This window comes from Lonchura striata, chromosome 4 (assembly GCF_046129695.1).
Source record: "Lonchura striata isolate bLonStr1 chromosome 4, bLonStr1.mat, whole genome shotgun sequence".
Classification (NCBI taxonomy): Eukaryota; Metazoa; Chordata; class Aves; order Passeriformes; family Estrildidae; genus Lonchura; species Lonchura striata.
In genome coordinates this window covers 48,311,651-48,328,302 of record NC_134606.1, presented here as the reverse complement: position 1 = coordinate 48,328,302, position 16,652 = coordinate 48,311,651, and the positions used below count along the sequence as shown (strand labels likewise).

The 16,652-nt window shown below is 43.7% G+C and overlaps 1 long non-coding RNA gene across 1 annotated transcript in view; it reads left to right on the top strand.

The window, feature by feature from the left end:
• LOC144246134 (uncharacterized) overlaps positions 1-15,918 on the top strand; it is a 67,747-nt gene extending 51,829 nt beyond the window's left edge. Inside the window, exons 2-3 of the long non-coding RNA XR_013339818.1 lie at positions 11,836-11,942; positions 15,855-15,918. This is a non-coding gene — a long non-coding RNA (uncharacterized LOC144246134). The remainder of the gene's footprint in view (positions 1-11,835; positions 11,943-15,854) is intronic.
• The last annotated feature ends 734 nt before the right edge of the window (positions 15,919-16,652 follow it).

Below are 16,652 nucleotides of genomic sequence, written 5' to 3'. Positions count from 1 at the left end.
AATGAGGACTGGGTTTTTGGTTATTGAGTACATTTTCTGGTTTATATGTACCATCATAAGGCATTCTGTTTTTTTAGAACATTTTTTACTAGGAAATGAAATGGAATTACTATCAGGACTTTTAGACATTGCTGTGATTCAGTTTGAAATTGAGCACATTTTTAAGCTCACTAAATAAAGCTTCTTTCATCCACAAATAGGTCCAATGTGACTCTGGAGCCAGCCACAGCACATGGGCATCAGTTCTCATCTGACTCGGGTAGGTGGATTTACAGCTGGGGTGCCTGGGTTGGTCTGCTGTGAGGGCAGGCTACAAACCTGCACAGCTTATGGACAGAAAGGTAGAAAAGGTTGAGATGTTTACCATATCAACATCAATACATACATTTAAAAACCATATTGAATCATGTCAACAAGTGCATTTCGAAACAGAAACTTAAACTCGGTCACAAACCAGTAACTTCTCAGTTCAACATGGGTTTACAGTTTAGTTCTGCTATACCTGGGAAGAAAGCAGTTCTCTGACTTTGTACCTAGGTAAAACCTCCAGACTTGCCTGACAGCAGCATAATTGGGAGCTTTTCCCATTCCTAGCAGGAAACTCACATTTTGTTTTGCTGGAATGCAAACTGATTTCTTTGACAGGAATTCAGGCTTTCTATGCTTAGAACATTGCTGTTATTAGCACAAAGACTTGGTGCCTTCACAGTGCCAGTGTGTTCTTAGGTGCCTGGTGAGAAAGGACTGTCTTTGCTGTGCACCAGAAGGGGCTGCTTGGTCTTTCCACAGCTTCCATTTAAAGGTGAGATTCTTTTTTTGATCAATTTTCTTATCCCAGAAAATTATTTGCCTTTAACCTTTTTGAGAAAGAAGTTGTCTTACACACAAGAGAGATGAGACAACCCAATCATAGAATCATTAAGGCTGGAGAAGACCTCCAAGGCCCTTGGTTACAGCTATTAACCTAACACTGTCAGGTCCACCATGAAAACATCTCACTAAGCACCACATTTACATGTTTTTTTGAATGCTTCCAGGGGTGATAATCCTACCACTTCCCTGGGCTTCCTTATTCAATGCTGACTGTGCTTTTAGGGGAGGAAACTTTTCCTAATATCCAACATAAACCCTTCTGGTGCAATGTCCTCTCATTCTATCTTCTTGTTACTTGGGAGAAGAGGCTGAGCTCCACCTGGCTACAACCTCCTTTCAGGTAGTTGTAGGAAGTGACAAGATCTCCCCTGAGCTTCCTTATCCTCATGATAAACAGTTCCCTCAGATTTGTGCCCCAGACCTTTCTCCAGCTCTGTTCTTCTCTGGACACACTCCAGCACTGCAATGCCTTTCTTGCAGTGAGGGCCAGAGTTGGACACGGGACTCAAGGTATGGCCTCAGCAGTGCGGAGTTCGGGGAAACAATCCCTGCCCTGCTCCTGCTGCCCACACCATCGCTGATCCAGGCCGGGATGCCCTCGGCCTTCTTGGCCCCCTGGGCACAGCTGGCTCATGTTCAGCCAGGTGCGCGGTCAGGATTGTAACACAATTCCTGTGGTACGGTGCCAGCTCAGCGTTCACTCGGAGGAGAAATGAGCAGCGGCGGCTCGGCGCTGCGGGTGCTGCTGCGCCCCCGCCCACGGCCGCAAGAGGGCGCCCCGGCCCGGCGCTCATCCCTGGCTCCCGGCGCCCATCCCTGGCTCCCGGCGCCCATCCCTGGCTCCCGGCGCCCATCCCTGGCTCCAGGCGCTCATCCCTGGCTCCAGGCGCTCATCCCTGGCTCCCGGCGCCCATCCCTGGCTCCCGGCGCTCATCCCTGGCTCCCGGCGCCCATCCCTGGCTCCCGGCGCTCATCCCTGGCTCCCGGCGCCCATCCCTGGCTCCAGGCGCTCATCCCTGGCTCCAGGCGCTCATCCCTCCGCCCCAAGCAGCTCCGGCGGCAGCAAACGCCCCCGCGGGAGGGCCTGGGGGGAGCCGAGTGCGCCGAGGGGAGGGGAAAGGTGGCGCGACAGGCGGAGGTGGCGCGACTCCGGCCCCCGCGGCGCCTCATCCCTGCCCCTGCCGGCGGCGCCGCCGGGAGTGCTCGTCCCCTGCCGCAGTGCCCCTGCAGCCGCCGAAGCCATCTTCCCTGCGCTCCGTTCCATTCCCGGGGCGTGCGGGGCAGCGGGGCTCCCTTCGCTCACAGCCGGCAGCAGCTGACATTGGAGCTCTCCCTGGGGATGCTGCTGATCCGAGCGCTCCGCGGCCGCCCGCCCGGGCTCTGCGCTGGGCACCGGGAGCGCCTGGCTCCGAGGCACGGCGTCATTCTCGTGGGCTGCGCTGGGCTTGCTCACTTGGCGAGCTTGGGAATGTCGCGGTGTAGTGACAAGGCCGGCGCGATGCCGCTCAGTTTCCCCGTCATCAGCCCCAGCGCATCGGTCTGCCCCGAGATCAAGCGTCACCCTCTGCATCTGGGCAGAGAGCGAACGTGACAAAAACTAAGACGTTCTTTTAGTAAAATGTTTGACTGGCAAAATATCCACTACAGATGTATAATGGGTTTTTTTTTTTAGACAGGTTCAGGGTGCTTTTGAAAATGCTGTGACTTCTGTTTGTCTTGTTTAGCTTGTACAAACCCATCATACACTGGCCTCTTACAGGAGAGCCAGGAGTTGTTCTAAATGACAGGAACACATCTTGCCCGTCCATCTATCCATTCATCCAACCAACCAGCAGGATGCCTCTGCTCACAAAACAGTTTCAGTGCCAGCCGCTGTAGCTTGGGTTTTCCCAGAGACGTTATTCCTGGCAATACCGCTGGACATGGCCAGCTGGACATCGGACCCAGCCGAGCACCTTCGCTGCGGTTCGTTGTCTGGGTTGGGTCACTAGTGAGAAGCGCAAGCTGATGTCATGGACTATACTAAGAAACACTCAAATATTTAAGGCCAGGTATTTTTCCACACCATGTAGTTACCCAGGATTTTAATGGCTGTTCCCCTGCAGCTTGGAATAATAGTTTAAATCTTTCTCACCTTTTCCCATATGAGCAGGGATGGCATTTAACTAGTGAAGAGTGGTGATTGGGTAATGGTTTGGATACAATTTCAGAAAAATATGAGTACAAAAGAGTTTGAGCAAAAGCAGGTATTCTGCCTAATGCCCTCAGCTACCATTAAGAAACATGAAAATCTAATTGTACTGAATGGAAACGTACATCTTCATCACTGATTATGACACGGAAGAAAATTACTATATGATTGGCATCATAATGGCCAATGTTGAAATGTGATGACACGCCAATATGATGTACATCTCCATTAGGAATGATAAATCAAAGGTTATTCATTTGTGCTTGATTTATGCCTGGGAAATGCTACCAAGGGAAATCTTGATTTAAATCTCTCAAGTCATTAAAAAAAAAAAAAAAAAACGGGAGTGCCCTCTTCTGGCAACAGATGACAACTGTAGTCTCTGCAGTACTTTTCCCTGTTGCTTTTTATTTATGAATATAATTTAAAATTTCGATCTTTCATTATCCCTTTTACTACCACCATGGTCTGTGATATTTTCAGTAATATAATTCGTAGTCCTTTCTTGTATTTTTTTCTCTGTTTCAGAAGTAGACTAGATAACATTTAATCCTGTGAAATCTCCCTTCTCACAACCAGAGGCCTTAATCTTGCTGGTAATCTTATTCCATGAGTACAGCAGAAAACTGCACAAGGGCTGTGCAGTTTATTACTGAGCATGGAGGAAAGAATTAATATTTTTCCTGAGTTAGATGAGAGACACAACCTTATGGGTATATTGAACAGGATCTGGGCCACACGAGAAAGTAATTATTGATGGGACTGAAATTATTTGCTGAACTGTTGGCTTATCCTAGGCATCTGCTCTGTAGTTGCCTGTATTCAATAGCTGCAGAGGAAAAAGTGGAACAGGAGGTGAGAAGGAGGAAACGCCTCGACTTCTTACTTGCTGCCATTCCTTGCACTTGTGCTTGTGCACAGGGTGCCATGCTGTCTGTCACTCACGGCTGTGTCGGAGCATCGGCTCTGACTTCTCTTCTGTACAGCTAAAGCCTTTCAGCTGCTTATACCACCCCATCTCCAAGTCCTAAATCTTCTAGCTTTTAAAATCATCTTTCTCACTCTTCATGCAGCTAAATTCTTGCTTAAGTTCACATTATTTAGCAGCTGAATTGGTGCAGCCTCCCTTTCTATGGCCTCGACACATGCAGGCTTGCCTTTGCCCTAATCATACTGCATGTGGCTGCTCTTGCTTCAAAGATTATTTTGCTGGCCTGTCTCTTTGAACATGTCACCTTTCTCTTGGCAGCACTGCACTACCCCCCCTCCCCATCTCACATCAACATAAGCTGCCTGTCTTCATTTCCAGGGTCCCCTGGGACTCCACCTATCATCTCTCGTTGTCAGGAGGCAGGAACTGCCCTGTGTGAGCAGACTTCAAGCTCTGCCATGCGTGGTCCTTACATTCCTTTTTGGAGGAAGATGTGGGTGAATACGATTGGTCAGGGCAAAAAAAGGGGGTGACTATTAAAGGCAGCCAGGAATGAAGACAACTGCCATGTTTAAATGCTGTTAAAACCTTAAAATGGTTTGTCTCCCTTGGTTTGGAATTATCATGCTCCCGTGTTCATCTCCAAGCAAGCCCATTCTTGTTTTCTCCTCTGTGGTATCCGTAATACTTGAGAGTACCCCACATAAACACTCTCAGATTTCTGTTGGTAGCTCTCTAGAATCTCCTTAAAAGTCTTCTTTGCCATGAGGTCTACATAAGCTTTGACAGCCCTTAGACTGTAAGTGAGGTAATACTGCTGTCACTGAGCATCCATTTCCTTTATTCTCCCTCTGTTTCTATCCATCTATGGTCTCTTGTCCTCTGTTTAGTTTGTAACCACTTTGGGACAGGGCCATCATTTTGGTCGATGTTTACACAGTGTTCCAGACAATATTTGTTGTTAGAGTTCCTGTGTGGTCCAATAGTATAGAAAATAAATAAAAACAGTAACAGCATGTGGCAGGTGCTCTCTTCTTGCATAGACCTCATTGATTTCAGGCTGTGGGCTGAGCAAATTGCATGAATGTGGTTTAGGTCTTGTGGGTAACTGAGAAAAGGGCAGAAACAGAACAGTGCTCTGTGTTCCATTCTAAATGTTGGCCAAAATGCCTCAAATCAAATTCCTTCCCCCATTTTTTTAAGGGCAATAGACCAGATCCAAGGACAACCATTTAATTTCATGTAATTTCTTTCTATAAAAAAGCAGGGGAGGAGAAGGCAAAATTTACAGGCTTTTGTTTCTGAAAAATAAAACAGAAGGGCTATAAACATCAGGAGAAAGAAAAAAATCCAGACCTTTTAAGATCTTTAGACCTCACCCTTTGCTCTTTTTAGTTGCCATAAAACTACTTCAAAACTCTAATCCTCAACTATTTTATTAAACAGTAGTAACTGTGTCTTTGCCTGAGTTTCTTAATTTTTTAATTGAGCATCTCTTGCTTTAACTAATATAGGGGCTATAACCTTATTTTTGTAAGTCTTTTGATGATTGATAGGGGGATATAATGAATTGTTATTATTGTATGATAACCTGAATTTGGTTTTAGTAGAAAAATGAGTTTAAATACTATTTGGCAGAGCTCTGGAGCTCTGCTAACCTTCAGAAATGCCCAGGGCTTGCTAGAGAGGGCAGGGGATATGGTTGTATTGCAAAACATTCAAAAAGAATTCTCTATTGCTCTGAACTGCTAAGTTATCCATAGAGAGCTTTCATTAGGCTGATGTAAATCATAAAATGAGCAATCTTTGGGATCAGATATGAATCCAAATGGTGCAAAAGTGAGTTAAAGTACCTTCAATACCAGTACAACATAGGAGCCCAGCCCATGTAGTTTGCTATGCCAGCCAAGAGCAGACAAAAAAGAGTTACTTAGTGCAATAAATCAGAGTTCAGTGCTAATTCTGTATCAAAGTATTGGATAAAAAGAACAAGTATCAAGTGGGGTATAAAGAAACTGTATGAAACCCACAGCACGTTGAAATTTTAGTCTGAGCTATGCTTAGGGTGGTAGTAGAGCCCAATGTTTGGTGTCTTTTGATCTGGAAGTTCCCCATACCTTTTCAGAGTACTGAGTGAGAAATTTAAGATATTCTGTTGTAGACAAGAGCCTCAAAAGAAGACCAGAGGGAGCAACCATTGATGAACATAAGAGAAGCCAGGCTGTGTAATGGGACATACAGCATGATGCAGCTGTAGAGTGAGATGCTGGGTTGCAAAGTCATCGGTGGGAATGCTTCGCTCGTTGGCACTGATCCCTGCAGAGCTGGCAGCCCAAGGAAGGTGTCATACTGAGAAACAGGACCCAAGTTATTAAAGACCTGAAAGCAATGCAGCTTCTGTCACTTACTCTGATCGAAGGCTTAAGAGAATCATTAGTTTTGTGTTGATTGCCAGAGTATGATCAAAAGTTACATGCCTGAAAGAACAGAAATGCATAGGAAAAGAGAAAATAGAGAAAAATCATCTTTCTGTGAGATCTTAAGTGTGACATTTAGATACAGACTTAGATGAAGAACATTCACCTTCCATTAAGTCACTTTTAAATTCCTTTTCCTGACTCATGCCCATCTTTCCTCAGCTTTAAGCTGATCCTGGTGTCTGCAAGCTGGCTCCATTTTTTGTCCTTATTACTGTCACTCACAGACAGAGTCAGAACTTGACAATTAAAAAGTAATAGGGCATTTCTGTTGATGTCATGGGGACATCCTACAGAGGCATTCAATTTGAGAAGCATGAAAATATTTTTGTTATGACCTCAACGATTTTGGAAGGTATTTTTTGTGTTGGGTGGGTTTTGGTTTTTGTTTTTTTTTTCAATATCTAGTAAAACTGATAGGAAGTTTTAGGATAGGAAGGAAAAGAAAACACAATAGGTGAAAAGCAAGGCAGTTAATGAGACTGAACAGGCATAAGAACATAGCAGTTAGATGGTATGGTATGTGCCAAAATGAAAGCATTTATTTATTGTCTCAATCAAATGGCAACATAAGGTTCTTCTTTTCCCCCATTAGTCTTACAGCATGGAAAACATTTTGTTTCCCCATGGAGCTCCTTCAAGTCAATCCTCTATAGTAAAGAAACCCAGCCTTTAATACTTTATGATAAATAAAACATCAGGAATAAAGACATACATTATGACAGATAGTACCAAAAAGCATGCACAGACCTGTTCAATAACATCTCTTTGGGAAATTCCTCTCCTGATGTTTCTCAGCACTTAAGAATTTAGTATCTGAGCACCTCACAATCACTAATGGATTTTAGTCTCCCTTCACTCCAAAGGCAGAAAAGTACATTGCCCTTTTACAATTTAAGAAGTGAATAGTCGTAGACTTGCCTAATGTCCTAATTATTTCTTCTGGAAGTGGGGCTTGAGTCACATTTTCTGTGTCATGGTCCAGTACCTTGAGCCATCTTTTCACCCACTAACGGATCTGCATCACAGCATTTAGGAAAGGGCCATGTGATACGCAGTGATTGTTGGCCTTTTTTAATATCCCAGGTCCTTCTAGTCCTGACTGATCATCAGGAAGAATTTGCTGTTAGCTTAGCCTTTGAAAGAAGCTGCTCTCCAGCATGGTGTACATTTGTCTTAACTTTAGGGGTTGTACACAACCCTACAACAAATTGTGTATTTGTAGCCCACCTCCCAAAGGAAATTGTCCTGGCATGGTTTGGGACCAAGGTTTGCAATGTGTTTAAATAGCACTTTGCTGCTACAGCTTGGTTGGGAAAATTCTACTCAGGCAAAGTGATAAAAAACCGATCAAATGAAAAAACTTCCCTCTGGCCAAGATCTGAAAGGGTGGATGGTGCCCAGTCGATTCTTCCCTCATGTTTAAGTTCTCTAACCCCTACCTATGGGAGCACTTAAGCACTTCAGCCTTAAATGCTTGAGCAATCACGTTGCCTCGGGGTAGGGGGTTGGGGAGAATATTCATCTGCTTTCCTGGGTCAGGACCCTGACCTAGAGACTGTGGATGTTTGATTCTTTTGAAAACCAGGGCACTTCTTCAACACTTTACAACGATTTGGGAGTCTAATTTTATGCAGTTGTATTTTTAAAATCTGGGCCTAAGTACTCTGCCTGTGGTAAACACAGCATCCCTGGTTTTGGGGCTCCCACCAGGGATAATTTCTTTAAACAACTGGCCAGAAAAGAAAGAAACAAGCCCAATCAACCATCCTAGCAGTACCCTCCCCCTGCAAGCCTTTCCTATCCCCAAGGTTAGTTTGGGATCCTGGATGCATTTTGAATGGCTGTTGATACAAAGTCGTGCTCTTTTCATTTTCGTGTCACTTATTTAAAGAGGAGTCTTGAAGCTGTTGTTTACTGCAGCAATGCTTAGGAGGGAAAAGAATAGCAAGTGTATTTTCAAATGCCCTTAGCAGCTTTCTTTTTATTTTGCTCTCCAAGCCCCTGCTATTCATGTTCCCTTCTCCTCAGAGCACTAACAGCTAGATTGTTCTGTGCAACCAGCTCCCATTAGCAAAAGGAGTCATACACATCATTCCCATGAACTGCTTTTACAGCACAGTCTTATATGATGAAACGTGCCTCAAAGACAGAGGATGCTAGATAAATATTAACCACATAGTGTTCTCATTTAAACTTGCATTTAAAATAGCATTTGGATTTTTAAAATGTACACTTACATTATTTGGTATCATTCATCTTTGTCTTCCCAGTTTAAGAAATTAGATATGCCAGAGCAGAACAAATCTGCATTAGAAGCATGGGGTTTGGTGGTTTATGTTGGAGAAAAGAAGGGGGGTGGGGGCTGACATTTGGGTTTACTGTCAGCCCTTAATAATCTACAGACCTTAATTTCTCATCAGTGAGTCTGTTTCCTTTCTTTACATTAATTGCATTGAAATTTCTGCCAATTATTTAAACTCTGAGTGGTCACAACTCATTTCTTGCATCGTATAGATAATATGAGATCTGACTGTGATTAAATTAATATATGGACAGACAGAATAATTTCCGTAGATTGTGGAGTTTCTCTGGAAATCTTCTGCCTCCTGGAAAAAGTTCAGTTTGATATGAATTAAAATGTGCCTGTGACTAGCTGTCATTGGAGAAGCATACCAATTCACTGGTTGTATCAAAACCAAGCTCAAAAGTGTATTCAGAAATGTATATAGTCTCATTGCATAGATTCCAACATGCTATATATAAAATAAACAGAAATATTATTTTGTTGGGTAGTGTTGGAGAAGAGGAAATGCATTTTTTCTAATGTCAGACAATTAGTTTCTGATTTATATCTTAAGCACACCAGTTGTTAAACCTTGCAATTTCATGATAGCTAGCACGGCTGTGGATGGCTTTACAGAAAACTCATAAAAAATTAAAATAATTTTCTAAGGCTGGTTGACTTCTTTATTATCAATGACAGTGAACCCTGTGTGTGGATGTGCATTTGTGCATTTTGGTTTTTTTTTTTTTAATACACCTTCTTTTGGTTCAGTTTGGGGCTTTGATTTTGTTAAATCAGTGGACCTTTCATTCTTCATGATTAACAGCAGTGATTGACAGTACATGGATGTTTTTTTCTGTAGCCATCAGTACCAGTGACTAGAAAAACAAGCAAATAGTCCCAACTGTATAATAAAAAGTAGAAATTATGTATCTTAAATACTTCAATCCACCCTCAAAATAACCATTCTGCTTGAGTGCATGGATATAACTTAAAACACAGACCTTAAAGGTGGAGTGCACACCTGGTAACTGAAATTCTCCAATCTGTGGTTACCATTTACTCACAATTTTGGACAATGCAAAAACTTAAAAGCTTCTGTTCCCAGGATTGTTGCATATTACCACCATTCATCAAAACATCGTGATATTTGTCTATTCTTCCCCACTTTATATTATTTTCATATTTTTTTTATCACTTGGAGACTGAGAATCTGCACAGTAACAAACCAACAGGTTTATGCATTGCAGTATGGACAAGAGAAAGATTTTAAGTGCCCTGCTTCCAGGAGGCTTATTTAAACTATAACAAAATAATTAAAAGTTGCTTGACCATACCTTTTTAATTGGCTCCCTGCTAGAAGGGTTAATAGGAATTCTAATACCTGTATAAAAAAAAGACAGATAAAGAAAACAGTGTAATGTAAAATAATTCAAATTGTCTCTGTGTAAATGAGGCAATAAATGCCTGCAACATGAAGCTTAGTCTGACTTCACAGCAGGGCTTGGTGCTTAATTGAAAGTCCTAACTAGACCCATTTATCAAAGAAATCACTCAGAGGGAAATTTAATTATCACAATTAATCTATATTTTTTAGAACATCCCAGCAAGGCACACTGAAAATTTCTTTGGAAAGAACTTTACAATGTTATTGCCAAAAAAGCCAAGTGCCAAACCTCTCATAGGTTAAAAAAAAAAAAAAAAAAAAAAAGTGGGCAGGCACAGGGCACGTTTTGTGAGGAGCAACTAGTATTGCCACTTAGACACAGCTCAGAGTAATGAGCACTGTCACAGCAGGAGCTCAAATGGAATTATTTCTCCCTAAGTCACAAAACTGCTCCCTTTGCAAACTGGAGAGAACATCTGGCTTCTTGAGAGAGCTGCCCCGCAATGTGCCCATGGACTTGGGATCCTTGGCACAGTTTTGCCTTGATCTGCAGGACCCCCAGCACCCCTCAGCTGCCCCCGTGAGTCCCTGCTCACAGTTTGTCCTGGTGCACACACAGAAAAGCCAGAGACACAGCATGGCTTCTCCTAGGGAGCTAACAGAGGAAGCTTCTGTAGAGGGAGCAACCAGCAGCACTTTTTGTTTTGAACACTCATGTTGAGAGGAGATTTCTCCAATAGAGCTGTGCATGCTTGCATTTATGTTAAGTGTCCTCCAGTGAGCAAAGTTTCATCCTGAAACCAGGGTATTTCCCCAGAGTAACTGGTGGTATTCAACTCCCAGCTGGCATTGGCTTAGAAGCTGGACAAATTGGGAAGAAAGGTGACTGAGCTCCATTCTTGCACAGCTTCACCAAATTTTGGTGTTTCCCAAGAGGTTTTGTTTTCCATTGGTGGCTTTTCAAAGACCAGGTAACATTTGAAAGCTTAGTTCAATTTTCTCTCTTATTTTGAAAAGCAGTCCCTTGTTTTATACCTCAATTTCCAAGCCTCCAGTGTAAGCCTGGTATGCTGCAGAAGGCTACTTCTGGAGCAGACAACAAGTAGAATTACATTTATGTGCATCATGTGGCACTTGACATGCCTGAATGAAGATGAAAAAACAGCCCTGAGAAAGTGTGCAAGTCTCTGTCATGGTAAGATTCCCCTTCAGTCAATCAGTGATGTGATGGATAGTAGTTTTTTAGGGCCTCTGGACAGTAGTGTGCAGCACGTGGCAGGTGGGGGTCTGCTTCTTTACTCTGAGACCACAGAGCTTCAGTACCTGCATTGGAGGCAGGATGCAAAGAAGGTGCTGTACTCACACTGGCTTCAATGAACAGCAACATGGGCACTTCAAAGCTCAGGGAAAATGTGGATAGAAATTTTATCTCACTTTGTGTGGCTTGCACAGCCCCACAGCTACTCATGTTTCCCCAGGCTTAGAAGAGGCCCATAACTCACCTTAAGGTAGCATAATTTTCCCTTCCATTTTTCACAGTCAGAACATTAGAAAGTATGACCCATGTTAACATTCTTATGCAGCACCTTCCTCCTTTGTCTTCTGTGGGAAAAGTTTCAGCTTGGCTTCTTGATGTCACTGGAGTTGTTTACCGCCCTTTTTTTTTTCTGTATTTCCTACGTTATTCAGGTTATACTAATCACCAGAGGGGAAGGAAACAACTCCAAAGCAGATTGAATTGACGTTTAATTGGACATCCTGTGAAATAAACATTGTGACTTGGATAAGATTAAAATGTGAGTCACAAGTCTGGTGAGTTTTCAACTGTCAGGGAATGCAGTGAAGGAATGAGGGAAGAACAGCAAAGAGAGAGCAGCTAGAAGCAATGCTCAGTAGAGCAGCAGCTGCTGGACTTGCATGCTTGTTTTCACTAGGCTTTTACTAAAAGTACAGTGGACAAAACTGGAGAAAAAACCTGACAGTTCTTTATTTAAGAATTATTACATTTTCAAACAGATTTTAATTTATATATTTTTTTTTCCTGTACTGAGCCCATCTGTGAATGCCCTCTAGCAGTAAACCACTGTCCAGCTCGGCTAAATTCTTGGATACTAAACATGAATACTTAGAACTGCTTCTGGAGAAGAAACCTTCAACAGGTTTGGCATCTTCCATGTACTCCCTTTTTATGTTCGATAATTTGCAATACTTCAGGTGAGTAGATTTGCTGGAAGAAACAATTTGCAGACAGAAATTAAAACTATATTGTAGACTCAGCAGAACTCCTGCCAACACCAAGCTGCTGCTTCCCACATATTTGTTAAAATATGAATTGCAGATAACAGAATCACTGAATGGGTCAGGCTGGAATGGACCCCAGCAGTTCATCTGGTCCAACCTCCCTGCTCAAGCAGGGTCAGCCTGGAGCGAACATCACAGGAATTGTATCCAGACAGGTCTTGAGTATCTCCACTGAGGAGACTCCACAATCTCTCTGGGCAATCTGTTCCAGTGCTCAGTCACCTGCACAGTAAAAAAGTTATTTTTCATGCTCAGGTGGAACTTTCTGTGCCTTAGTCTCTGCCTATTGCCTCTTGTCCTGTTGCTGAGCATCACTGAGCAGAGCCTGGCTCCATCCCCTTGACACCCTCCCTTCAGGTACTCACAGACATTGATGAGTTTCCTTCTGTGTTGTCTCTTCTCGAGGCTGAACAGACCCAGCTCCCTCAGCCTTTCCTTCTGAGAGATGCTCAGGTCCCCTCATCGCCCTTGTGGCCTCTGCTGGACCCACCCCAGGAGCTCCATGTCCCTCTTGTGCTGAGCAGCCCAGAACTGGACACAGCACTCCAGATGTGCCTCCCCAGGGCTGAGCAGAGGGGCAGGATCACATCCCTCAACCTGCTGGCAATGCTCTTCCCAGTGCACCCCAGGATGCCAATGGCCTTCTTGGCCACAAGGACACTGCTGGCTCATGGACAGTTTGTTGTCCACCAGGACACTCAGGTCTTTCACTACAGAGCTGCTTCCCATCAGATCAACCCCTAGCCTGTTCAGGTTCATGGGGTTATTATTTTCCAAGTGCAGGGCCCTGCATTTGCCTTTGTTGAATTTCAGATGCTGCTTCTCTGTCCATCTCTCCAAGTTGCCAAGGCCTTTCTGAAGGGCTGCACAGCACTCTGAAATGTATAATGGCAGCATTTCACATGATCCTCCTTTGATTTACCTGCATAGACCTGATGCTACACGTAGGGACAGACTCCTCTTTCAGACTCTTAACAAACATCATGTCAGGCTCCTGCTTAGAATCATAGAATCATTGAATGATTTGTGTTGGAAGGTTATCTTTAAAGGTCATCTAATCCAACTCTCAGAGATGAGTAAGGACATGTTCTTCTGGATCAGGTTGCTCAAAGCTTGGTCCAACCTGAGCTTAAGTGTTTCCAGGAAAGGAGCACCCATCATCTCTCAGGGCAACCTGTTCCAGTGTTTTACCAGCCTCATTGTAAAACACTTTTTTCTTATAGCTAGTGTAAATCTACTGTCTTTTCGTTTAAAACTGTTACCCCTTATCCTGTCACAACATACCCTGGTCAGAAGTTTATCCCCAGCCTTTTATAGGGCTGCTTTAAGTACTCAAGGGCCACAACAAGGTCTCCACAGAGCCTTCTCTCCTACAGGCTGAACAATCCCCACTCTCAACCTTTCCTTGTATGAGAGATGCTCCAGCATTCTGAGAATTTTTATGTCCCTCGCTGAGCTCAGTCCAACAGGTCCATGTCTTTACTCCAGAACTGGACACAGCACTCTGGGGGGGGGGGGTCTCACCAGGGAAGGGCAGAGCAACAGAATGCCCTCTGTAACCCCACTGACCATACTGCTCTGGATGCAGCCCAGGACACATTTGGCTTTCTGGGCTGTGAGTTCACATTGCTGGGTTATGTTCAGCTTTTCATCCAACAGCACCAAGTGCTTCTCAGCAGGGCTGCTCTCAATCTGTTCATCCCTCAGCCTGTGTTGATACCAGAAGTTGCCCTGATTTAAGTGCAACACCTTGCACTTGGTCTTGCTAAATCAGGTGAGATTCCCATGTGTCCTACTTGTCAAACTTGTCAAGATCCATGTGGATGGCATCTTGTCCTTCAGATGTGTCAGCCACAGCACCAAATGTGGTGTCGTTGGCAAATTTGCTGAGGGTGCACTCGAACCCTCCTGTAATTGTTGCTGATGAAGCTATTGAACAGTACTGGTCCCAGTATGGACCCTTGAAAGACACCACTTTTCACCAGTGTGCACTGAAACAGTGAGCCATTGACTACTTCTTCACAAGCTACAAGCTAAACTCAGCTCCTTTCTCCTGGGCTGCTTTCTCCTTTGCCTCCATCCTGAGGTGAAGGAGAGGCTGGCGGTGGTGGAAGATCTGGTGATGGAGGCAGCTGTCTGGCAGAAATTGGCCAGACGCGAGGTCAGCTGCTCCGTGTTGCACCTGTGGAATGGCTGATGGCAGCCTTTGCTGGCTGCTGTCTCCCAGCAGTGGCTGCATAGCAGTCACCTGGGTGTGAAAAGCTCCCAGCCTTTGACAGTTCCCAGAGCTCTCTGATCCTTTGGACATTTATTGTAGCTTGGAATTTGTAAAGGTTGTTGGTTTGCTATTTGCCACCAGGTGGCCTAACCATTCCACCGTTCATGAGGAACGAGACTCCATTAGAGAACAGCAGCTGGAACTTTTTAAGCTTTACATATTTTTCTTCCCAAGCCTCCACCTCCCCTCCTTCCTCCTCATTCAGTTGATTAAAAGCGATCAGGGCTGCTCTGATTTACCAACTCAATCCTTTACTCCAAGCAATTGAGGAAGCTGGTGCTTCCAGCCGTCCAGCCCCAGCTTCAGAGATCAAGCTCAGCCGTCTCTGTTTACCTCTTAGCCCAAATGAGCTCCTGCCATAACAACGCAGGTTCCTCGGACTTTCCTCGTGCAGCAGTAACTGGAGATTGATGCCTTTGTTTGTTGCCTCTGGTATGACTCTGGTAGCTGGTTTTGTGACCACCCAGGAGTTCTGCGCTGGCCACATAAGCTGGATTTATTTTTTTATAAGCTGCCTTGTGTCCCTGGAGCACTGCAGCATGGATTCAGGGGGCCAGAGATCTAACTCAGTAAAAGGGTTTTGATTTTTAAACCCATAGACGGCATTCCCCTTACGCAGTAGTTTTGGGATAGCCATGTGGGAACTGGCTGAGCTGAGGAGTCCTTGGGTTTCGAGGGAGCTGGCATTACAGCTCATGCAGCAAAAGTTAGGACTGACTTCCCATCTTGGACTGAAAGGAGCCAGACTTACTGATCTAAAAATGGGAAGGAAGGTATTACTGGATGTTTATCTCAGGTGTTTTTTGATGAGAAGGGTGGGGAAGGCTCTAGCTGTCCCAGCAGTATGAACTAAGAAAAAACACATTGGTATTACATTGACATGAAAGTATTGGGAAGCCACTGAATGACTTCTTAGGACAGGGAAGCAGTTTCAGGAGAAGATTGGTTTTTCATGTACTGAAACACTGATAGCTTAGGAAATGGTATTTTCTACTGTTTGCATAATGCCTGAAATTTTTCAGAAGATAGTTTGAAAACAAATCTCAGTAACTAAAGTAATTAACTATGATTATTTGGTTAAAACACACAAATTCACTTATTTACCCATCTTTTTAATTGTGCATTTCAGCTTTGGTATGAGCAAGGACAAGGTGCAGCGATGACAGGCAGGACCATCCTGTCAGAGCCCAGCAATAGAAGCATCTTCTCAAGATCAGTTCAACTCAGCTCTGAAGTGGTTTCTAACAATCCCAAATCAAAGGTATGCAGTTTCTGAATGCCCCCTCTCATAACACAATTGCAACGCAAATCACAACTGCATTGGGCAGGCTTTCCTAAACGACGTGGTGATTGAACTTTTAAAAATATCAGTAATTTGGAGAAAATACCAGAAGTCCTTATATCTGGTAAATGAAATGGTTATAAACACCTGGAAATTGTTAGATAAATCTAGTTATATCACAAATATGAAGTAGAACTGGATATTTCAGCTACTTTAACCTAGCCTTGGGCACAGGAGAGTCCAATTCTGATAATATGCAGGATAAGCAATCAAGTTCAGGGTAAGGAGACTTTAGCCAAGGTGTTACTCTGGGTTTACACCTCTGCAGATAGAATCAGATGCTATCTCCTAGTCTATGCATCCTCTGAGAATAGAATTAATTTTGAATTCTTGTATCATCTGCTTGCTTGTGCACTTATTTGCTAACTGTCTGACTGAGTGAGATATTCTGGGTCAGTATGATTTAGGCATCCTTTATTACACACTTTCCAATTCAGTACATTTTTTAATCAAGACTAAATTGAAGTCAGGTTCCAGGTACATATGAATATAATATATATTTAGTGAATACATTGCAAATCCCCTAGTCTAATTTTGAATGTAACTATAATAGAATAAGAAATATGAAGGTTCCTTTATTTTACA